At 41.4% G+C, this 11,485-nt stretch overlaps 1 long non-coding RNA gene across 1 annotated transcript; it reads right to left on the reverse strand.

Moving 5' to 3' along the window:
* Positions 1–1,636: 1,636 nt before the first annotated feature.
* Positions 1,637–10,187, reverse strand: LOC148818759 (uncharacterized). The gene is made up of 7 exons (XR_016094411.1): positions 9,973–10,187; positions 9,232–9,308; positions 4,956–7,213; positions 2,831–2,986; positions 2,613–2,697; positions 2,350–2,403; positions 1,637–1,883 (listed from the first exon to the last, which is right to left on the reverse strand). It is a non-coding gene; the product is annotated as an uncharacterized LOC148818759 (long non-coding RNA).
* Positions 10,188–11,485: the final 1,298 nt, after the last annotated feature.

The raw sequence follows: 11,485 nt of genomic DNA on the forward strand, positions 1-11,485 counted from the left end.
TGAGATATATTCTATGCTCTCTGCCCTGCTGAAAACGTAGTTTAAATTCTCTTTAAATGATCTAAATACTTGTGTTCTTGTGTTTCCAGTTTGGTGTCTGCGGGCAGGACATGCTTGGCTCAGCTGCTGAAATTATCGATGTAAGTATAAACCTTTTTATTCGTTCACACGTATCGTATTGAAGTACACTACAGTTGTCAGAAGAGGACTCAAACTAGGCGATACTAGATTTCACCAGGGCAGAAATGGTTTTGACCCGACAACACTGTAGGCCTGCTATTTATAGCATCATTTTCTGCTAAAACTGCGATCATTGTCGCTTTTTTTAATGCGCATAACTCAGATTCATTAAAAGCTCCATTTTAGCTTCCAAAATGCATCACAACAATTAAGATATGAATTAATTATTCGTGCGTTTACCGACTTGTTAATGTAAAAAAGAATGTGCTTTTCTCTAATCGACACACTGTAGCTGTATTGTTCTGGTATTCACACTTGAAATGTAACTGCTTCTATACCTCGTTGAACAGAACACTGTTACACCAGGCTAATCGCTTTATTGCTACTGTATCTTTTGAACGTGTGAATCATTTCGGAAACTCGATCGAACTAGCTAGGATAATTTCGAGATCCTGTTTGTAACCGAAAGTTAATACTGATTTCTGTTGTTTTACAGGAATTGCAACGAAGTTTCAGTCTTCATTCCGGTCGCTGCCTCGACAGAAGCCTCGGACAAACAGTAACGTGCTGTATGTTTCTGTTTTAACATATAGTTGCTTGCAAATGTTTTCTTACTCTGTTGACTTGTAACAGTATTTAGCGTTGCTGTTTGCCGTGCTTTGACACTTTGTAATTGAAATGCATGCTCATTTTCACTTCGAAGCCTGTGGATCCGACGTATTGTAATGCTTTGTTTTGTATGCAATTTTCGCTCAATAAATTGATTGAACCTTGATTTTGTTCTTTCATTTCTTGTACAGAGTTCTGTACCCCTTGGCCCTGAAAAACCCCGATGTTGGTGAGTTTTTTGGCGGAGAGATTTTGCTAACAGTTTGTGGCCGCAAGGGGACCCCCTATCGCTTTTTGACTTGAAAAGGTCAAAGGCTACCCCCTTTTTAAGCGTGTCCAGATTTTCCCGCCAAAAAACTTAGTATCTGGGGTCTTCTTCGGGGTGTGGTAGCAATCAAGCTGAGCCTCGCCCACCCCCCCTCATTGGAGAGGGGTTTGGGGGCTGGCTGATTGACCGCAGCTCTAGCCAAGCCCACTCGCTCCCGGCAGGAGAGGATGGCAGGTCTCCTGGTGTGTGGACTTAGAAAGCTGTCGGTTGCAAGCTGTGACTGATAGGCTGAGTCCGCCCTGGGTGCCTCCTCTCTCTCGGGCCGAGGCCATCTCCAGCCTGCCTTCCCCTCCTGCTGGGAGTGAGGGGGCTTGGCTAGAGCTATCCTCAGTTCTCCTCCCCCCAGGGCTATACCCACGCTCCCTCCTAGGGACCCTTTCCCCCCCATAGACTATCTAAAAAGGCGGGAGTCTTCGCACTTTTCCAAGTCAAAGTAGTGCGATACAAGGTGTCGCCTTGCGGTGCGTGGCGCACACTGCAAGACAACCCTTCGCACCTTCGAAAATACAGGACAATGCAGACAATGAAATCAAGTTTTTATTGCAGAATTCACAGCATATACAAAAGCAGCAGTCAACAGAAAACATGCAGGTCAAGAATAAAATACAGCACGGAATTCGGACATTACAGATCAAGCCACTGGTAACAAAAATCAAATGCAAGAAAAAGCACACATTGTCGAGAAGAACTTGCCAGCGCTCATCGAGCTGCTGGAGTGGAGCTGGAAAGGAGATCGTCGGAGCGCAGAGAACCAGGAGCCGCAGAACTGAAGGCAAAAGAAAAAGGATCAAAGTTAACGGGATATCGGACTTATAAATAAATTAATATAAAATCACTCAAATTGAACAATAAACCATGGGAAATCACCAATATATCTCAGTCCCACTACTCCATTATTTAGAAAATACGTTCAGTCACATAGAAATCCAATACTACTTGTAAATACAAGACCAGGTAACACAGCGTGTATAATATTCAAATAAACTCGGCTTTGAAAACCATCGATAAAATGTGTTGGTATTATCTATCTTTACACAATGAATTCAATAGATGAATAGAATTATTCTAAAAAAGAACCAGCGCCTTAGAGTTTACTCCACAAAAGCACCATGAAACGAAAAGAAGTTATCAAGTTAGTTTAAAACTGTTCTCTGGTGTTAAAACGCTGGGAAATACGTGGTGTTTTATCGAGTTGCACAAATAGTGTAGCGGAAGGTAGGAACAGAACTTACCTTGGAAAAAACACTTTCATAAGTGGAGATACGTTCTTGAAATCCCTTTGTTACCTGGAGAAATAAAGAAAAACCTACGAATTAGTCAGTTTCATCTTTACAACATTTTATAATTTCTGAGCGGTAAGCGTTATTATAACCCGAAGCCATAAAGCAAAGATTACACAGCTACTGACTTTACAGCACATGTTTGAAGATAAATTACACGTTTTCGTTAAAAGAGGAGCTAGATAGACCATATCTTAAAAAAGATATATACTTACATGGAAGGTAGTACAAGAACGCTGAATGCAGACTTTTAAAACTTCGAGAGCACGCTCAAACGAACAGAAGACTCATTTCGGTGTCCTAAAACACAAATTAAACAAGAACAAACGCAATTAACAAAAGATGCAAGAACAATACATTTTCGTCAAGCCTTCCTCTAAGGGAAATTTGAGTTTTAGCACTTAAGAAAATTAGAAATAAAACGCAAACGCACCTCACGCCGCAGACACTCACCCCGCCGCCATCTTGCCGGGCGCACCTGTGGAACAGGTGGACGGGGCGTGTCCGCTGAGGAAGGTCACTCTGGGGGCGGGCTCGGCTCCTGAATGACAGCTGGGCACTCGGTTACAAGGGCTCCACACTCACGCTACTGAAGATAAATAGAAACTTGAACTCACCAAATCATACATAAAGTATGTAACGGCTGAAGATTTTCAGACAACCTGACACAGTAGCATTCCTCTACGAGTCTGTTTGCTGGACTCGTTTAGCTTGTGGCCGGTTGATCGAATCAAGAGAAATGTGCTGGAGAGAGAGACCCCTGTCGCTCCTAGTTAGGACTGCACCTCTCTTTCACTGCTAGTGCCACACCTGTCCTGAAGGTGTCTCAGTGGTATAAGGGGCTGCTTTTTCGAATTGAATTCCGAACTACGCATTTATAAAGGACTTAAACCCCCCATTTGCCCTGTTTTGGAAGGCCCCGAAAATGGAGCCCCCCAAAACGGCCGGCGTGGTAGAGAACAGCCCCTTCTACAAACTCACCCCGACAGCACGAGAGCTTCACCCGGGGCTTAGATCTCAGACTGACGGGGAGGCTCGGGGCTCGACTTCAACTCAAGACTCTCCAGGAGTCGATCTGCTCTCTGAACTTTAGACGTGTCCGATGGTTCAGCCCGCGGAGCCACCAGGCCGGCCATACAGAATACCGGCCATGTACATCTCTTATTCAGACTAAAGCCAAGTCACAGTCCCGAGACGAGGCGGTTTCCCCTGTTTGCTCTATCACCAGACATTATTTTTTTTAAATGTCTTTAATGATTCTGAAGACAACTTTAATAAAACTACATGGACGATTAAATTGGTCTAAATGTTTTATACTCCAGTTGGTGTCCGGGCAGAGTATCCCTTTAGTTCCTTAAGAACAGTAGGTGTCACGACAGTATATTTATATTTCCATGGGCGGTTGACAAGGTTCCACATAGAAGTTTAAGGATTAAAGATTTAAAAATCAAAAGCCATGCATGTAAATAGAAAGTGAACTGCTGTATGCATAGAAAACAGAATAGTGACAAGGATGTAATAGCTAGTTTTGTAATAATTAGGGCATCACATCGCTTCTTATTGTTACTATGAGAGACGCTATTATTTCATGTACTATAATAAGTGAAAGTTATTGTAGTCAAGTGCACAGTGCAGGTAGTGAAAGTGTTGTTTATGAATATCCGACAGCTGACAATAAACTAGTGGAAGCAGAGGTTTATATTAACTCGTAAGTGTCATCTAGAGAAAGCATGCAAATTCTTTCTGATTAATTTAAAAAGTCATTAAAAGTCTATACCGTGTTCTACACTGTATACACAGGTTCTACAGTGAAAAGGGAACCACGGTCAATGAGTGACGTACAGTACAGTAATCACAGGTGAGACTGACTGTCAAACACTAACAGTATAATTCTTACTGCTTGACCCAAAGCTAAAAGACGGGAATTCTGAAACACTGTTTCTGGCGCAGGGGTGTCGCTAACTTCTAACCTTTTACTATTGATGATAGATGGGTATGAATATTGTATTTTGAATTAAACTGAAAACAAATCGTAAATCCTTAATTAAAGTTTCAATAAGGTTATTTCATCACCGGATCAGTTAAAAGTATGGAATGGGATTGACTCCAATTACTTGTGTCGGAAAGACTGAGGGATCCATGCCAACTCCAGAATCCAATCCGTGTTTTACACATGTCTAATTAATTAACAGTCCAGAGCCAGGTGTGATTAATCTTTATCCGCCTTCAATTAGTCTCCTTTACAACTTGTTCTGGCGGCAGTAGAGCGTCTTCGTCCTTAAATAGCGGCTTTGTAGGTACAGGAAAATATTCTCGGGGTGTTTCACTTTATTTGAGTAGCAGAATGTCGGACAAGTTTTCTTCCTATTTGAATGGGTACAGTTCAAAATGAAACGAGAGAAGGCATCAGAGCTTCAGAATTATTAAGAAGACGACCATTAACTGGATTTTAGGCTTTTTGGCTTTCAAAGAGACGTTGAACTCAAACTAAACCAACAACTTTCGTATCAACAGGCGAAATGGAACGGATCGTTGTTGCTACGATTTAAAATAACTACCTGTATTTTTAGTGCTTGCTCAGGTCTGTTAGTGGTGTTTCAGCAGGTGTCTTATTCCCTAGTTCCTCCTCTCCAGCTCCCCGGCCTTCCTGTCCTCTGCAACAGCCTGGACGCCGAAGCGCAGAGCTCCCGTGTGGCGTGAAACTGGACAGATGAGCGGTCAGTTCGAAGGTGAGAATCCAACCGGTCTGCACTCTGCTTGCAGAGCCTCTTGCTTTCAGGTTTAAAGAGACCTTTGTGTTTGTAGTCGGAGAAATCCCAGGACCAACTGACTTTTCTCAATATGGCAAAGCAGTAGATTGCGAAGAACAAGCCCACAGCTGCGCTCACTTAATCTGAGGGTGGGGGGAAATACCACGGGGAAATGGTCAGTACGGGTAAAACAGGGTTTCGCTCCGTTGAACACCTCCCTGCGAATAAATCTTCTACTTCTGCTTTTCAAAAGTGGTGCTACCTTTGTATAGGCTAAAGCGAGAGGCCAGAATTTGCGACTAGATCATGTATTAAAAACGCTTTTTCTCTCCTGTTCAAGCAGCAGCAGCAGCAGCAGCAGCAGCCGGACTCACCTCGCGGTCCCAGGTGCCCACCGTCTCTCCGGCCGGCTGTCCTGACTGGAGCGTTTCCTCTCCCGGGGCTCCAGACTGCGGACCGCCGGAGCGTCTGGATAACAGCCGCCCGGGTTACGCCTGTACTATTTCGTTCAGTTTTTGCAATAAACTCGTGTCCTTGGATTGTTTCTTAAACCAAATTGTTTAAGTATCTTGGAGTGGTCACTTTTTATGTAGGAAGAGTGCATCTCTACAGGGGATCATCCTCCTGTTTGTTTAATAAGCCTACGTGTATTTTGTGTGCAGGCTTGCATTTGCATTTTGTCTCCTGAGAAACTGAAAACTGAGGAGAGACGAGAGTCTCCAATGTAAATGGCAAAGTTTCCTTTGCCCGTGCAGGCTGCTCAGAGTGGCTGTCATGTCATGAATTTAGGGTGCTTCATCTTTCTCCATGGCAGTCGTTGTACAAGCTTCTTGCCTGTAAGACACCAGCTGTTGCTTGTGCATGCCTTTGTGCATATTCCCTGTGGACAAGCAACTGCTTGATAGCACAATTCCTATTGGTAAAAGTTCTTCAGAGACACTTGCATTTGCTTAATATCGCAGCCCCCTCTAAGTGAATATTGCTCTTGTCCAGACTGGTTCTGGCATTAATAAGGATCTGGAAGAGCAGCTCTAGTGCTGGCAGGTTCAGCTCAGTCTAGTCCTGCTTGCAGCTTGACTCCTGAGAAACTGGAAATGCAGGAGAGACAAGAGTCTCCAATGTTAATTGCAAAGTTTTGTGTAGAAATTTCATGTCACTGACAAGAATTTGAGAGAGAGAATGTAAATAAGTGAGAGGTTTAATGTGCTTTCCTGTGGCTGAGCACACCATGACAAAAATGATCACAGTCCTGTAAGAGCTGAGCAGCCTGTCCTCTGCAAGATCATTACATGGTTAATTAACAGCTGTGTGATACTATAACGCACACCCTCACTATCTACTTCACAATGCTACAGCTCTGAAAACCATTCCACATTTATGGAGGCACTAAAAAACTAAAACAATTAAACTAGTAAGGATTAAGATATATGTATATTTACATATTCAAGGAATTAACTTTTAATGTGCATGAAGCAGAATCCAACTCAACAGCTCTTTAAAATATTTACTATTTACTACTTCAGGACAAAAACATCAAATGTAAATCAATCCTAGTGTCTTTCCAGGTCTCAGAGATCTGTATAGTCCCTACAGCATAGACATAATGAAAGAAACTGGAAGTTTACTCAGAAAAAGACATTTCATAAGGAAAACCATTCTTTGTTTGCTTACGAAGTTATTTACATTTCCTTTTTTTCACAAAACAAAACATGAAACATTAAACTATCAACTGATTCCTTGAAAAACAAGAGAAATGAAGAGATACAATTTGTTACTCCAGGTGCAGAGCTATTTACTGAAAACAGAGAATGTGTATCGAGTGATAAAATGATCACTCTATTTAATGTTTTCATATCAACATTTCTTAAAAGAATTTGGAATGTGATATCTTTTAAACCCCTGAAAGACAAAACCCTGCATCTTAACTCTCTCTTAATGACGTAAGAACCTGTTGTTCAGATTGACCTCTCGTGCAGGTGAGGCTGCAGACTGTGTTGAGTGTCCAGGTGGTCCTCATGATCCCCCCCAGCTCAGGGACTCAGGGGAAAGGCCTGTGATTGTCAGCACTGTTGAGAGTTATATAATATAGAAATACAATCATTCCTTCCATCAAGAAATATAAAAGATTTCACTGTGACACAAGACTACTGTAGAACCAAAACTACTATGTAACCATTTAATGTCTTTTTCATGTATAATAGTTGATATTGAAAATCATTGAGCTTAAAAGTTTTAGGTTTCACACAAGTTAAGGTTAACCTGCCCAACGTCCCTTTGTGTTACTCAGATAGTTACTGGCCTTCCCCAGGCTAGTTTTACACTGCCCCAGAGCACCAATATACAGTATACTGTATATATACAGACACCCACATTTAACTGCAGATACAAATATAATTCCCACACAGGTCTACCCTGATAAAATAAAACAAACAAACACAGATCAACTTCTCTCCAAAACACCCTGGAAAACAAATAATGTACCCATATGAAAAACTAAATTTCTTCTCAAAGTAAAAAATAAATCTTTCCATTTTCTCCCTCAAAAATAGATCCAATTATGTCTTCTTACCTGTACAAAATAAACCTCCCTCCTTGAATTCAAAAAGTAACTGTGTGCTTTTTAAGCCCATTTTATCTTTCCCTTTTTTTCTCATCCTCTTTCAGTCCCTTCTAAAGACTATTATGATATCACTGAATGAATTAACCTTTATTGCCCCTAAGAGAATTTGTCTTGCACATTAAAAGCTCATAAACCTATAGCGTATATGACAATAATACAACACAGCAACAACAGTACAATTCCATGACACAAAACAACCTTAATCTGTCAAAACTCAATCCACTATCACAAGATTAAAAACAGACAATTAGCTAGTAAAGAGTCTAAGACAACAATGACAGTAATAAGATCCCTACCTCCAGACAATCTTTTTTATGTTATTCAACAACTGAGATTTCTGCAAAGTATTGTCTTCCAGATTTTCCGGGCTCTTTGAGTATTTCATTGCCAAAATACACGTTCCATTTGTTAAGGTGTAATAGTAAAGGGAGACACACCAAAGGACCCACTGACGGTGTGAAAAATAGGTTCTTCTGGTTCTCTACTCTCGAACAGAGCAAAACAAAAATTCAGTTCATTTACATAGTGGGGGGTGTGCTCAAGCCAGCTCCCATTACTAAGGGCTACCTGGCCAATCACGGTTTAGATCCTACCCCATGCCTCCTGTACATTATTTCTATTCATTAGTTTCTCCACCTTGGATTTATAATCTCTTTTAGCCTGTTTCAATTCTTCCTATATCTTCCTCTGAATCACTTTCCCCCTCAAACTATCACAGCTTTGAATTCCTGCTCTTTCTTTTTGGACTAAGTCAAATCATCATGTCGGTGGTTTGATATGAACTTTACAGGCATTCTTAATGTTTCTATAACAGGGATCTAACGTTCTAGAACCTCTTGTGTAGCCTTTTACATAATCATTAGGGAGAACTGACTTAAGCAAACAGCCATTAAAATATTCCAAAATTAATCTGAGGGAATGAATCAAGTGATATTAATTCAAGGTATTGTATATAACGCTAAATCATTTCTGAGGCGGTTTTATAATTGGCTCCAGGAGAAATATACACAAGAGTTTCAAATGCCTGCCCAAACTCCCAATTGTCCTTGTGGCTCTTTATGTTGCAGTACTTCAGTTCCGCCATCTTAATGAGATCAAGTCTGAGCGAAATCTTCTTAAAGTACAGTACCTCCCAATCAGTGCAGTGCCCACAGTGGCATAGTTCAGAACAAAGTGATGTGAAATCAAACACCAAAAGTTTATCTTCCAAGAATAAACATTTTACAAGAACATTCACACATTCTTCCAGTGAAGCAAGTGGACAGAGTGATACTTAGAGAATCCAGTTCATGTCCAAACACTGCTGGAGAAGGACAGTGGCACACATGATACTGACAGACACAAGAAAACATGAGGGAAGAGCTGGAATTTTACAAAGTGCTTTAGCTTTGACAGGTGCTTTGTGCAAAATAACCTGGACTGTAAAACACAGGCTGTGTCCTGGCAGAGCAGAGATACTCCTACCTGCATTGTGGCAGCTGTGTTGTCCAACGAGCTCAGTGTGCAGGATTTCTCCTTCCCAGAAGAAGAAGCCTTCAGGTCTGAAATAATCCACAATGCACACACTCGATTAAAACTGGAGAGAGTCCTCTCATTAGCAAGTGAACACCAATGTGTTTCAGTTTCTCTCATCAGAAAGTCAGCACTGTCACAGATATAGGGATTCCTAAATTCCTTCATCTCTCTTCTCACACACTCATGGTGCTGCATCAGGAAGTCTGGGTTTTCTTCATTTTGTGTCTTGTGTTTGAATGGTGGCTGTACCATCCCTACAGGATGACTACTGGACTGTTCCAATTGTAAAAATTGTACATGAATGTCAAAGCCTGCCTCAAGTATAGGCGATAGATGACAACATTAAATTGTTTTGTACATAAATAACGGCACTAGGGTAAAATGCAAATTGTATTACTTTCATAGCTTTAAAATGACATACTTTTTACTTAGTTTTCACTGTATTTACTTGATTTATAATTAGTCAATATAAATCGTCTCCTGCTTCAGTGACCACAGTAACACTGACTGAGTCCCAAATTGTTACAATTAATCGCTATATGGGCACAGTATGGCAGCCACACCTCCCGGTCACCGTAATACACGCAGTCAAACCGAAACCGATTAGTTTGCATACAAACAACGCACACATCGGTCGCAATAAACATTATACAAGATATACACGAGAAACCTTTATATACATCTACATACCTACACACACATTTGTTGAAGGTGGATTCTGTTGTCAAACATGATACTTATAATAAGAGCTCTGCTCTAACTCGTTTGTGGTTATTATAATGCTAAGAGTAAGAAGACGTTAAAAGGATTCAGAGTAAATAAGGCTGCATTCTATTTATTTGATCAAAATGTGTCTTTCTGTAATCCTACCAGCTCTGTACTTTTAGAAATTTCAAACACATCCTGTTTCAGGGAGGAGTGTATGAAGATCGTCATCTAGAAAACGATCTGATTGGCTTCTCAGCTCCCCACGTCTGGCCAATAGGAATTGAATAGATGCTTCGTCTTATTGACCAATAATAAAGCTTGCAATAGAAACAGCTCCTCAGTATGGGAACAGCTGACAAATAGGAGATCGAGGTACTCTAGCCCCCCCAGCTAACAATAGAGCTTGTCTCAGGTTTCTGAGCTGTGTTCACTGAAACCAGTCAGGCAGCGAGTAAAAGTCTCAGGCTATTTAATATGTGTATTACAGGTGTGACGACTGCATAACCGAAGGTACGTGTTAGTGCAAAGTGTGATTTTGTCACTATTTAGACCGATCGGTGCGTATCCCCACCTTTCCCTCATCATGCATGCTAAGATACAGCAATTTTCCTCCAGGTGGCACTGTTGCCTGAGAAAAGCTACCCCAAGGGTACTGTTATCAATTACCGTCCTCCCATGGATCAATAAAGCATCAGAGACAATCCAGTGGGATTCACAACACCAGAAGACAGAGTTCACAGAAATTAATGGCTGTACACATGAGACTTCCAGTGACACCTTGGCTTTATTGTACAGACATGACACAGATGGTACAAGAGCAGGCTCAAGGACATGGCAGAAGGTCAGAGGAGCCCCCTACAAACCACAGGTCTTGGTTCCACATCACAGATGCAGTGCTGAGGATCTCCCCTTCCTGTTGGATAGCTTCAGTTGCCAGTCTCCATTCTTCTCAGGGCAGAAGAAAAAGGCTTCCCAGCACACCTCTCATTTGCCTTTTGAAAGGAAAGGTGGGAACCAATCCCAATAGCCCTAAAATCCTCATGTGGAATGGCCAGGTGTGTTCAGCTCAATAACACACACCTGCTTCCAGATCCCTGCCTGCTCAGAAGCCATCTTGGCTCAGAGAAACACCACAGCTTGGGCCTGAGCCAAAATGACAGGTTCCTACAGAAGCCTTCTAGGGACAGTGCAACATTGCTTTAATTAATTTTCTTTGCACATTATTAGAAGTGTGTTCTAAACCTTTCAGTATACTTCAATCGATTTCACAAATAGATTAAAAGAGAAGTATATTAGTAAGCTACAATTCTGTCTGAATACCTCTGTTGATATCTAAGATTATAATTTCCTACATCAATGTAACATAAGAGGCTGTCTTTGATGCAGCTTTTAGCGTCCCTTGATGTCCTTGGAGTAAGAGCTGAAGAGCAGCCTTGTAAGATGACAGGAAAAACAAGTGAGATCCAAACTATTTGTTCAGGGTCTCAGAAGTGCA

The sequence above is a fragment of the Atractosteus spatula genome, chromosome 18 (genome assembly GCF_055471065.1).
Source record: "Atractosteus spatula isolate fAtrSpa1 chromosome 18, fAtrSpa1.hap1, whole genome shotgun sequence".
Lineage (NCBI taxonomy): Eukaryota > Metazoa > Chordata > Actinopteri > Semionotiformes > Lepisosteidae > Atractosteus > Atractosteus spatula.